This window comes from Lichenostomus cassidix, chromosome 8 (assembly GCF_008360975.1).
Source record: "Lichenostomus cassidix isolate B80296 chromosome 8, HeHo_3.0, whole genome shotgun sequence".
Lineage (NCBI taxonomy): Eukaryota > Metazoa > Chordata > Aves > Passeriformes > Meliphagidae > Lichenostomus > Lichenostomus cassidix.
This window is the reverse complement of record NC_139489.1, coordinates 20,846,856-20,860,530: the sequence shown is the minus strand read 5'-3', so window position 1 is coordinate 20,860,530 and position 13,675 is coordinate 20,846,856. Positions and strand designations below refer to the sequence as shown.

Here is a 13,675-nt window from a genome sequence, read left to right as displayed (position 1 = left end):
GTAACAGTGTTAAAAATTACTGTCTTGCATATACCTTTCAGCGTACAAATTTTTAAGTTATGATCTGCCCTAAAATTCCATTTATGATAAAAGTGAGAAGTTTTATAAGCATTCAGCATGCTATATTGGGAACAGTTTTAGAGATGGTCTTCACCTCCAACCTCAGCCTGGATTATATTATTCAACCAACCTATATTTGCTAGTATGGACAGAAAAGATGCAGAAATTTGTTTATGAAAATGCTGACCGACTTCTCCTGGTTCTGGATTTATTATACACTACCATGTACACACAGACTTCTGTGTGAAACACATATATTCAAAATATTTCCTAGATAGAGCCTTTGGCTCATGAACTGATTTTCACATATTTGTAGAAGGCTTCATGTTAGTGTTTGTACCCCTTGCTGCAACACCTTGCATCTTGGAAGCTTCAAGGTCAGACAGTTTCAAACCTTCTAGCACATCCAGATTATTTTTTTTAATTGGACAAGATCACCAAAATTGCACAGCATTCCAGAGCACTAACAACTCACTTGGAAATCCATCCACATCCAAAATTTAGGGATCAAATGATACACAATGCTAACAACTTTAAGCTTTTCAATTTCAAAAGCGTGTTTAGATCAGACCCTACGTTTTTAACAGCACTGGGTAACAACATCTCCCTTTTCAGTTGAGAGGGCAGGAACAATATTAAACAAAAGCTTTCCAAACCTTGCCCGAATGCAGCTCTCTTCTATCCGTCCATGATTTCAGGTCCTTCTGACCAAAGTAGCAAAAGCAGTGATTTCAGATGGCTCCACAGGACATTAATACCTGTGGGACAGGGTAAAAAAAAAAGCCACCTAAGGATATAACAGATTTTAAATGCAGAAGGAAAGGGAGGCAATTGTGATAGAGATGCAATTAGACTTTCAGAACAGCTAACTTTGCTCCCTGTCTGTTCACAGGTGAGAAATGTGTATTTTATCAAAAAGATATTTTACTATTATTCCTACTTGTCTTTAGATAGATAGATATCTATGTAAAGATATTTGACTATATTCCTACTGAATATTGAGATGTCTTTCAGATAAGACAGGTGCATTAGCACACCTCTGGGACTAAATTTTTTAATTACTCAAATAATTAAACTGTAAGAAAGTATAAATGTGGTTTGTATGAAATTCATCTTGACTTTGTCATGGTGAGCGATGCCTTGCACAACTGTCTGTGAGTTACCAGGCAGCATGTTTGCAATTATTTACTCTATGTTTTCGCTTCATTCAAAATTTTGTCTTACACTCTTGTCTCATCAATTAATATAAAAAAGCAATCATTTTCCTTTCTGCTAAATGTAGAGATTTGTAGAATTCAGGAAAATTAGCAGAATTCAGGAGGAGGATATGAGAAAAAATGCTGCTCCAGCCCATCAGTTGTTTAGGCCACATTTATCCTATACATAATAACAAAACCCCACCACTGAGCTGCAGCTTTTAAGTTTTCCTTTTTCCTTTCCTTTTGCTTGCAGATGTTTGGTTTTTTTTAAGAGGTCTCAAATCAAAACAAATCTTTTAAAAAACAAATAGTTTTAAAAGTTTATTTTCTGAAGCGTTTACTAACTTATGCTTATCACAATCTTCTCACTTGTTGCTCTACAAATTTTCATAATCTCTTTTGGAATATATTATACATTTAAGGATGTAAAAACACTGACTGGGTAGAACTAACCACAGCATGCACTGCATTTGAATAGGACCTGTGTATCGATTTGAGTATGTAATTTAAGGCCAATGTTCACACGTACTGAGGAGCAGATCCTCTCATCTTCATGTAGGATATCAGAAACTAATGGAAAAATTAAAGAAGTCAACTAGTCAGGATTAATAATAATGTCAGAGTAACATCCAAAGCAGCCAATTGCAATCCAATAAATTTGAATTCAACACCTGCTGAAGTCTCAAACATCCCTGTAAGTTTTGTTAAGCCAGAATATTTTGTAAGTAATAAAATTAAGTCATCAATTCCGGGGTTTGACATCATGTATTACTTTTTTACTCATAATGAGATATGTTTCTGTTTGGTTCTTTATACACAGATGAAATAATACAGAGGTAACATCCCAGTAGATTCAGAATGATAGCAATGGTAATGGTAACGGTAATGGTAATAGTAATTAATAGTAATAGTAATAGTAATAGTAATAGTAATAGTAATAGTAATAGTAATAGTAAAGAAGGCCTCTGTTTGCTATTCTAGAGTTGTTGAAAGCTCAGTAAATATAAAAGTAAGATGTATCCATCTTATCCTCAGCTAAGAAAACTCAGGAATGCCCTGGGGATGCTAGATTTGCAGCCAGCTGTCTTAGTCAGGTGAAAGGTCTTTGTACAAAGCTAAAAAGAAAATATTGCAAGAGTTTCTAGAGTCCAAAGGCTGCCTGGCCCCATGGAAGGATGCAGACAGCTCCTCTGGACTGGTCTTTCCTCATCAGCCTGCATAAGGGAAAATTCAGAGACTGCTTCCAGAGTGAAGTATTCCCAAAGCCATAAAAGAAAACAGTTTCTGCCTGGGCCAGGAGAAACACAGGACCTGCATCCTGCACCTCACGATACTTTCTTCTGGCTGAGGATCTGAAAATCAACTAAATGTTAATAGTTGCAAAAATGGCACTAAAAGAATGGTGACTCACGAAAAATACTACTTTGCCTTATTTGGCTATTTTAGTGAGGATGTCATAGGTCAAAGTACTATGTGAGCACAAACCATTTAGTGAATGATTGGAGGAAAAACCAGTGTACTTCATGTCCTACAACTCATTCTCATACAAGCTCATCCTACAACTAATTCACTGAGTTTGCAAATTTAGGCCATTCATTGATGTCAGACTGTGTCAGTTCCAAGCCACATTTCTTGCTGTAAGTATAAATTTGCTCATGCTTACATTAGCTATAGCCTTCAAAGAAACAGTGGTTTAAGCACATATCTCAAAAGGACCTCGTCTGTAGAACTTGCACTGAACATGGCATCACAGATATTTTGGCAGCTCATAAAAGCTTTGCGTTACATATTCCCCATAAGTGCAACTATATTATCAGAGTTTCAACTTATTTCTATAAATGCAAACTTAATGTGAATGGGATTAACAGAACTCCTGGAGGCTCTTAATTTTTCCTGTGAAATCTATTTAGATAGATGTGGTAATGTAATACTCTGTATACCAGCTTTAATTTCAAATTTCAGTCTGTATGTAGTTAAATATCAAGAAATGTTTAGAAAATAAGGAATTACAGTACACAAATCCAATTATTGAATGGAATTAGCACAGAATAGCAAAAACATAATTTTGGGTTTTGCTGAGGTTTTGTTTTTGAGAAAAAAGTCAGTAGTTAAATACCTTAAAATCTTCAGGATGATAAAAGGTTGATATATTATTTAGACTTAAGTAATCAAGTGCTATTTGATAACTTGAAGTGCTTTTGGACTTTGTAGTGTGTGCTTATCAAGACAGGAAATGTAACTCACATAGCTGATGAAATAAAATTTCTGCAGTGTTCTTTCAATCAGGGAAGCTGCCAGGAACTGAGGTGCAGGACTACCTTTGATATCAGTAATCAGATTAGTTAATATGTTGTCATGTGTAACTGCTGATTTTTAGTCTGGCTTCAGTGCATCTGGATCTAAGTATTCCTCAAGCATTTAAAAATGTAGAGGAGCACTGTTAGAATAAACTTCATGATTGATCTTCTGGCTCTTCTCTGAACAAAGAATGTGACTAAACACTGTATTTCGGCACATGGGCTTGTCATTTTACAGCCTTTCTAAATAGTTGTTCAGTGCTGGCACGTTTTTTAGGTGTTAAGAGAAAGATGACATTCTCTTATGCCATCTCATGTCACAGCTGGCACTTCAGTTTCACTCTGCTGTACGATGTTATCACCCCCGATAGGAGACTGAGTTTAGTCTCCCTGGATTTAGTAATTTTCTATCTAACACCCAGTTAAGCATGATGCTGTGACTAACCATGTTCCCTGTAGGTGTTTTTTTAAGTACTACCACTTCTGCACTCGAGTGCACTTGCCCTGGCCAGTTCACCAGCAAAGTTACCCAGAGTGCCATGAATAGCCATGGTGCAATAACAGAGTCTTGTCACTTACTAGAGAAAATGTGTGCAAATAACAATTCCAAAAGCTCCCAGCCCCTAAGCAGAGATATAATAGCCTGACATATGGACAACAAAGGAATTACATAGCTAAAGCAACTTCTGTCCTGCTACAAGTCCTGAAGCAGACACTGAGTCAATCTGAGTTTGAGGTATTGGTTACACAAAACAGTTACAGTTTAATTGTTTTCCTTCAAAGTGTAAGCTTCCAATTTAAGTTTGACAATTGCCAGCAGTGACATAGAAAGATTACTTGGGTGCATTAGCAAATGCATATCACATTGCTGTAGGGCAAGATGAAAAACCAGTGCTCTTTAGATCTTTAGATGCTGTGAGCAGTCCAAAGTAATGTTAAAGTTAACTCCAACAATAACTGCTGTACTAAGAAACTAAACAGGGAATGCTCAGCCACATTGACCGGAAAAAAAAAAAAAAAAAGGCATTTTTCCATCTGCAAATGATGACATTTTGTACAACCAGGCCGTAAACTTTACTGTAGGAAGAGCACTTGTTTCATTCCAATCCAGAGTTTTTGTATGAAACCTGTGGTATTCAGATGCAGCACTTGTATACAATACCTGTATCATATTTCTGTTCTGTGGGATGGTTCCCAATTATAGTGGAAATTTTCTTCTATATATTTATCAATATTGGTCAAATTTAAGGATGTTCTTCTGTTAACCTGTAGTCTTTAGGATCACCTACAGTAAGGATGACATCTCAGCCATACTGAAGTGGCTTACAGACTTCATATTAAGCCCTGCTGAAGCTGTATCTTATAAACAGATGTTTTTCTATACAGCCATATGAAAAAAAGCCTTGTAGAAGCACAACATCTGAACAAAACATACCTAGGAGAGTGAGAAACTGGGTAGATCCTCACCACTAATATTATTGGTGCTGCCTGTAGTAACAGTACTCACACATCACACACACACACAGAGTGAGTAACAACACTCAAACATCAGACTCATTGGAGAGAAGGCCTAAAGCTGAGAGCTTTCAAACTGTGCTGCAGATCGTTGGATCACTCAGAACAGGTTGAACATCTTGTACAGCTATATAAGCACAGGAACATACTAAAGGACTTAAGTATTTTCCATTCCAACAGAGTTTTCTTCAGAATTAATGTCAGCTAAATCACAATACACCAGCTTAGCCCCTTATAAAATGGATTTGCTCTCCACGTGCCACAGAAACTGGGGCACCAGCAGCCCCATCGCCTCAGCCGGACTGAGGGGCAGGGGCCGCCATCCCCCCTCAGAGGCTCATCCCGCTCCACCTCCCTCACAGAGAGCCTTGGCAGCCCCAAGGGCAAGGCAGGATCATAAGGGAAGAGACAAGGGCGCGTACCGGCAGTGAGGGACCCAGCGAGGGCTGGTCCTTGGCTGGAGCTCGATGGCGCCGTGGGTGAGGCCCAGGTGGGGCCGTGAGGGGTGTGGGGCTGGCAGGTGAGGCGAGAAGCTGCGGCCGGCGCACGTATCAGCAAATAACACGGGAGAGAACCCGAAAAAAGCGGGTAACTCGGGCTGTGCTCCTCTCGCCCGTTCCTGCTCCTGAGCTGAGGCCGTGTGAAGGGGTCGGGGCTGGCAGCCCGAGGTGCCCCGCAGCTCTGCGCTCCGGTGCCGCTGCCGTGCCGGGCAGGCCGTGTGGGGCTCCGTGCCCAGCCGCGCGCTCCAGGCGGCAGGCTCGAGCGGCCCCCGCGCCCTCCCCAAGGGCTGCTCGCTTCCCGCGTCCCCCTGCAGTGGCTGCGGCGGGCTGCGTGCCCTGGGCCAGCCCAGCCAGGGGCTCCCGTGGGACACGGGCACCGGCCGGGAGCCGCGGGTGCCAGGTGTGCTCCCCGCAGCCCTTACCTCAGCCTGTCCGCGTCTGACTGCGCGGCAGCATCCCGGCACGGAGAAAGCCTTTCTGCTGAAAGGTGTACCACCACCAGTTAGTTTTGCTCGAACGTTTCCCCAGATCCAGCTGCTTTCAACAAAGCTGAAAGGCACGCATCAAATTCTTCCTTAAAATGTTCTTTATTTGCTATTTTGAAATAGGGAATAAAAGTTGTTGCTACTGCCGTTACTACAGCCAGATTTCAGTGCAACTGCAGGGGAAACAAAAGGTCAGATTTAGGAAGGAATGAAGGAAAACTAAGAAACTGATAAAGTACGGTGCAGGTGGGAAAGCGAAGATGTAATTTTATGTAGACTTTCCCAGTGTCTATTTTCCACTTCTGTAAACTGTGGAAGTTCAGTTATAGGTGGTTAGGAAAACATCAGGGTAGTCTAGGAAAAAAAATATTTAACACTGTGTCTTGGAAACATACCACTCATTAAAGCAATCATTACTGACAAAAAAGGATAAATTAGTAAAATAAAATACCAAATAACCATATTGCAGTGAAAAAAGAAATTTCATTTTGTCTGATTCTGGAGTTTTCTGTCATACTCATAACTTGGAGAAGGAGAGAAACTAAATTCTGCTTTCGGAAATTCAGAAATAGAAGAATGCTTTTTACATCTAAATACAGCTCTTGCATTTGTTGAAAGAAAAGTTACTTTGATATTTGTTGCTAAATAAAATCTTGGATCAAGTAAACTTAATTAAAAAATTAGTTAAGGCAACAATAAACACAGGAAATATACATGAATAAAGTGTTCTAAAAGTCAGGCAACTCTTTTAAGACTATAAATATCACCTAAGCAAGGCCACTATAATTAGCAAAGGGTGAACAAAAGAAGACATCCAGAAATAGATGGGGAGGGGGGAGGCTGGGAGGGTGAAATGTCTTGGTTAACCTTATTTGAGTGTTCTTTCCATAGCATAGGAAATGGTTCCAGCTAGCTCATGAGTTCTGTTGGTATTAACTGATTTTAAAAGGACATTTCCATGTTGTCTGTATGCCAAGGAAATTCTTTTACTGGCGTGTTTGCTGAGTACAGGAAGCATCACCCTGACAAAGTGACACTGAATGTGACGAAGAATTGTATCTTTATTCTGGTGTTACGGTCAACACCATCTCGTTGCTTCATCTGGATACCTTCTGGTATTTATTGTGGAATACTTAGTGCAGTCTCCCAGTTTGTCCTGAATAATGAGCAAGCTGGTGCTGCTGAGTCATAATCCCTCACGACTCAAGAAGCAGCTTTCTGTATCCTTTAGGCAACTGATTAGTCTGAGGGGTGACCCAGCATTTTAGGGGACAGGGCTGTCTAGTCACATGGTAATCTGCTTCATCCCTCTTCAAGGCATGAGCAGAAAAGACTAACTGTGATGGGAACCTTCCTCATCTCCATGCTATGGCCAGAATTCACCTGCGCAAGGAGATAAACATGTACCTATAACTGCTTGCTCTCCTAAATAGAGAACTGACAAAATCAGTCTTGTATATAGAATTTTTCACTGCTGTGTTTATGGACCCAGTCTTGTACTGCATATCACAATAAGCTTTACTGTAACCAATGAGAATTTTGTCCGAATAAGAAGTGCAAGATATTGAATACTGTATTTCCATTTTCAGTCATAGTATTTGCCAGTTTCCTGTTTTCTTCTGTAAAGCTGCCTGTGTCAAGCATTTAAGTTTCATTTGCTACATGTTACTTCTACATGCCCTATTTGTTATCTATTTTCTTTTCCTTTCTCTTTCTTGGGAATTGTACTATTACCATGGCCACTACACAGACAGCAGTAACTGCAATTATTTGTGGCTCTGGGCTCCGCTGACCTTTTCCTTCAATCAGTCTATGGTTTCAGTGACAAGCCCTCAAAATCTTCATGCACCCTTTTCAGAAAAGGTGGAAATATTTGAGAAAAAGGTTCATAATATGTGGGTCACACAGGCCAGCAGTCACCATATTGCTATTTCTGTAGCTCAGTAAAAATCATGATAAAACCACAATGATATTTAATTCTAAATATTAACTTTCCTTCAGGTAACAGCAAAAACAGAATAGTAGAAAGAATAGAATAGTAGAAAGAATAACAGGTGACAATTGCCCAAAGTTTCTGTTTATGCTCCCATTTGTCTGTGCAGCGGTTTTAGGGCATAACAACCCTGTCTGTAGAATTGTGGGAGATGGTAGAGATATAGTAGATTGGCGGCTGGGAGACATGAGACTAAATTAGGTGGTTTGCAAATCATCTAATGTGCAACTGGAAGCCAAGACTCATGTGTAGCTCATACTCAGGTTGCTATAGCACAAAATAGTTTCAGTTTCCTTTTTTTAAGAAATCCACAGTCACTGATGTACCTTCTATCTACATATGGAGAGAAGAGCAGGAGATAGCCAGCTGCTTACAAAAAAAAACCTACTGGAGTATTGTTTGGGTTAGTACATACCATAATAATGAAAAACAAGAACAGGCAATTTTCTGCATTTGAGGCCGAGACCTAGATTGTCCTAACATGATTTTGAATATTGGTCATATTGCTACATTCTACCTAGATTTTCAAGTCTTTGAGAAATCTAAAATTGCAATAAGGAGTAGCACTGCCTTTCTGATGAAGGACTTGGAAAATAATGGTCTTTGTTTACAGTTCAGTGAATAAACAGCAATAATATTAACAACAACAACAATATTAATAACTTTAAATAGAAATAAACACACGTCAATTGCTTTACATTAGTTTGGACCCATCATTCCCAAGACAGGTTCTCATTTGGCAAGTGTGGTCAAGGACAATGCTGTCTCCTGACTAGGAATGAACTTTCAGAGAGAGTGTTCCCAGTAGGAAGGGTTAGACCCCAAAGCGAGTATTTACATGAGTAGCTCATTTGGTAACGTTGAACCACATTTATTTTTAATTTGCATGCCTCTCCTTTAAGTCATACCCCTCTCCTCTTGACTTCAGTGGGAGCTCCACATGTTTTGCCTTTGATTCCGCTGCATGCTGGCAACTCTAATTAATGTTAACAGGAGTTTCAGTGGAGTTTCTTCCTCTTCTTCTTTCTCTGTAAAAAAGTTTACAGATCAGGAGTTGGAGCTTTATCAAACTGGTACATGGTGCCTATCAAGAATGTTTCTTTTTCCCTGCCAAAGTGGAACTTAATATTTTTTTAACAATGGTGACATAACTATGAGAAAAATGACACTGTTCATTCTAAAAAGCTCCCCTTAGTTTTGAAAAATTGCTTAGTACTGTCTTTGTTTTTTTTAACCATAGTAATTCCAGCTAGTTAACACAGCCTTACTCTCTAAGTTGCTATCACAGTAACTTGGTGCAGTAAATATGAGAACAGCTCAATTCTCTAGGGCTAGAGCCTGAAATTCAAACTAAACCTCAGTCTGCTCTGCCCTTTAGAAAGTGCTTTGAATTTCAGAGATGTTTCATATAGGGACACAATGCTACATATTGAGCAAGGCTGGGAGAATCCAGTCCCTTTTGCATTGCTGCTGGTTTTATTAAAATAAACACCTCCCACCAAACCCCCATCATCAAACATCACATCTTGAAAACAGAAATACTATTCCATTTTGAGATTTTAATCTCAGACTTTCATACCCATGTATGGACAGACACAATGAACAGGAGTCACTCTTCTCCTTCTTCGTAAGAACTGTCGCATGTGGCTTTCTGTGCTCACATAATCCTCCTTCCAATATTTCAAAAGACACACAACTTCCCAGCATGATGATAAAGTTTTCCTGTGTTCCAATAATAAAAGTTGAATGTACCAGTAATTTCCAGTTCCTCTCTGGTTGAGCAGCCTGTGAAGACTAAATCAGAAGTAGCCAACCTGCAATATCAGTGTGGGAGTCGGAAACAGATGTTCACCGGACAATACAATTTGTTGTCACCGTCCATACTATATGGCACTTTTCCCAACAGAAACCGTCTGTAGCTGGAAAGGAATGTAAAGAATGATTCATGCCCCAAATTATTATTATTTGTCAAATTACTGTTAATGTTAAAGACTCTTTGCTTTGTTTTGTTTTAAATGCCTGAATGAGGGAGGCGCAGGCACTCAAAAATACAATTAACTGTGCTTCTAACATCTGTGTTCTATGTCAACCAATTAATTTAAGGCTTTTTTCCTCAAGTCAAGGCATTCTGTTACATTAAAACCAAGAGTCAAATTCTCTTCTCTAGAGTTAGGGTAATTTAACCTTCAATTTTATAAAATATTTGCTCAGTGGCTATTTACACAAAAAAGCACATGGCAGAAGGTAAATGAGACAAATTGTTTCACGTGTATCTGAGTGTGTATCTATGAAAATTAAAATTTATTCTATCTTTATAATTGTATTTTTATACATATAATAACATTTTAAAGTAGTTTGTGTCTTGGAAATTCTAATAGGACATTTGGGCATTCAAAACTGATCAAACACTCAAATGAGCAAAATCCTCTATTAGCATATGATAGTAGCATATGATGCCTAGCCTTGATTTCCAGATTTCATGAATATTACAAAAGCAGATGCACTAGATCATACTGTAAAAGGCAATGGATTGGGTTAGGTGCTTTTAAAATTAAATATTAATTTTTTCAGGGATACATCAAATATATTTTTAAAAATTGCAGAAAGCCTAAGTGAAACCCAGCCTAAATACAAATTAATATATTCAGTAGGAGTGTAAAAGAGAGCTGAAGATCTGACTGCCAGAAAACTTGGTTATCACACCTATATTTTACACAAAAAAGTAACACTAGGTATTTTCAAAAATAAAGACATCTGGGATTTGACTTGGAGTTCACTGAAACTGGTGACAAAACTGACCTGTAATTGCTGACTGTTGTATCTCTGACAGACTTTCTTTAGAGATATTAAAAAGAGGGAAAAGGGTGTTTAATCACATGGCCCGAACAAAAGCAAAAGATTTTAGCACTGTAAAATCAAGCAGCTGTCTTATTTTTACAAATGCATGTGGTAACACTTCACAGTAATCTTTTTGTAATACTAATTTTGCATTTACTGTGTTTACTGTTGCAGCATTCTGCAACAGAGTCGTTCACTGCTGTACGTCAGGTTTTAGTCAATGGGAAACATGAAATGATTTTCAGCTGTGCATTTCTTTGTAACTCCTGCATGATTTAGCCTCCAGACCTATCCACTGTCCAACTTCTTTTATGCTTTTAGATTTTGTGAATTTAGATAAATTTCCATAGTGGAATACTAGGCGATTTTGGGTAAGAGCTTGAACACTGCAAAATTTTCCAAGTCGGCATGAGATGAAGCAGGATTAAATAACTGATAAGGTAACATTTAGCACACTTGTAATCAATGTGCTGAATTTCTGTGTGTGTGTGTGAGTGTGTGTCTGTGTACGTGTATTTTTATATACATTCATGGGTCAAACTGAGTTTTTCATCAACTAGATGTTGGCAAGTGCCAAAGTGATTTAGGATTAGAACAGGATTTAGGCTGATCCAGCTACAGTTGTATTTCTCATTTCATCATCATGCCAGGGATACTGTGACAGTTGTGGGTTTTCTTTAATTTATGAAATAGACAAAATTAAATGTCCATACCAGACATACCATTAGGTTAAGGGGAGTGAAGGAGAAACACTGCATCAGGCCTTATTCTTTTGTCTGCACCCAGCAGAGAGTCCTGAATGTACAAAACAGCTGGGAAACTTCCTATGTAGCACACAGCTTGAAAAATGAATTCAAGATTTTTTTTAAAAATCAATCTGATTTGGTTTGTCTCAAATTACTCTTATTCAGAATCTGTAGTACATCTCTTTGTAAAATATTAATAGGTACAGAAGTGTGTTATCTGGGAGCATTACATCTTTTTTAATACTAATTCTACTCTAATTTTTACCATCATGGCAGTTGAATCCCAATAAATGTTTTAGACTTTGAAGACTTCTCATTGCAATATTAGAGACATCATGTGCTCATACAAAGTTTTAGTATGACTTATAATTTGAAAAATTAATGGATTTAAACAGATCCATTTGCAAAAGTGACTAATCCACCATTTTCAATCATGCTGCTTTTTATGTGTTAATTTTTATCTGCTGAATGACACTTTGCTGTCTCTCCTTGTCAATATAATTATCTTTTTGGAAAAAGAGGGGCTTCAGAAGGAGACAAATGTTGCTGTTCAGGCTACAGGAAAGATTTCCAAAGAGACGAGAGAAAAAGAGATCACTGAAATTAGCAGGAGTGCATCCTGCCCGCTAGTGAGCGGAGTGAGCAGCATTGGGAAGAGAGGAAACCCTTGGCCACCACACAGCACGGCTGTGTACACCAGAGTTAGTTAGAGTGCTCTGAATCTCATCTTTTGATCTCGGGCGATATTTTTCTCTGTTATGTCACAGAGGTCACCTGGCTCATGTGTGACAAACTGCCTGCATAAGTCACAGTGCCAGTGGCAGAGATTTGTAACCATGTCCCTGGTCCATTGCCTTTGAATTATTTCGCAGGCCCTCTGCTTTACATTTACACTCTGTCGGAAGATGAACAGGGGAAGGGAGTAAAATCAAGGGCAGGGTCTCATCCTGAAGGACAAGGGGAAACAGGTGGAAGGTTAATGGCCCTGGAGCGTATCCACAAGCCTCTCAGGCTTGATATATGGGCCTCAGGCCTAAAACGGGCATTGGCTTTCAAAGATATATTATTTCATTTGAGGAGAGACATTCTGGAGTTCCTGCATTTGTCTGCTGATAGATGATCCTCTGTCCACAATTGGTTATGGCGTGTGAGTTTTCCTTGGGCCTGCTCCCGTACATAAAAATTTTGCTGAGCTCTCCAACCTTTCGCATGCCTGTGAGAATGGGACGTGTGCAGGCCTTTTGGCAGGCGGCTGGATTTTTGTTGCTGCTATTTTCGTAGTTCCTTTTGAAGCACCAGGCAAGTGGGGGATGAAAGGCACTTCTGTTCATTCATACGCGGCTGGGCAGGGGCAGCCTCGCGGGGACGAAAATGGGGCAGAAGATGTCAGGGACCCATTATGCACTTGTGTATCTGCAGCCCAGGTGGAAGTCACTCCTTCTGACCCCATTTTATACCAGCACATGCCTACAAAAAGATAAAAATGGGGAAGTGATTTGCATAATTTTTATGACCTCCCTCGTTCATTGTATTACAGTTCTGTTAGGGTTTTTGCATGTGCTCCAGCTTATGGGAAAAAAACTAAGATAGTAACTCTGTGTCTTAAAATGGCATTTTTTGGGTCCTTCTCCAGAACATTTACCTCAGGCACCTCACAGAAATTAGATGCTACAGCCCACATCTCAGCAAAGCAGCAGAGGCCCTGGAGCTGGTTGTGCTCAGTGCCACAGGACTGTGCTGTGGGCAGGGTGTGGTGCTGGCATGACCTGGCCCTGCCCCAGCTCAAAGGGCACCTTGGCATGCATGGAGGAGCCTGGTGGCAAAGGCCTTGGCTCAGAGAGGGAACAAGTCCCAGATTCACTGCCATGATGGCAGTCCCATGGCATCTTCTGCCATTCCATGACTGTCATAAATTTTGGGAAACTGTGTTTAAAAATGAAAATGTTTAACAAAAAAACCCCAAAACCTTAATATATATTTTATTTAATGTAACCTACATAACAGCTTGTTTAATTCTGTTGGTTTTTACCTGACTGTAGTTA

The 13,675-nt window shown here is 39.5% G+C and overlaps 1 protein-coding gene and 1 long non-coding RNA gene across 8 annotated transcripts in view; one reads left to right on the top strand and one right to left on the bottom strand.

The window, feature by feature from the left end:
* Nucleotides 1-13,675, top strand: part of NR5A2 (nuclear receptor subfamily 5 group A member 2) — an 87,586-nt gene that overhangs the window by 19,288 nt on the left and 54,623 nt on the right. The gene's annotated exons all lie outside the window — the stretch shown is intronic.
* On the bottom strand, nucleotides 5,971-13,400 carry LOC146434024 (uncharacterized). 4 transcript variants are annotated; one of them, XR_014853793.1, is made up of 5 exons: nucleotides 11,899-13,400; nucleotides 10,849-10,884; nucleotides 9,802-9,968; nucleotides 8,958-9,077; nucleotides 5,971-6,410 (listed from the first exon to the last, which is right to left on the bottom strand). It is a non-coding gene; the product is annotated as an uncharacterized LOC146434024 (long non-coding RNA). The 4 variants fall into 4 exon arrangements; XR_014853791.1 differs by having other exon boundaries at nucleotides 5,971-9,077; nucleotides 9,629-9,968; XR_014853792.1 differs by having other exon boundaries at nucleotides 5,971-9,077.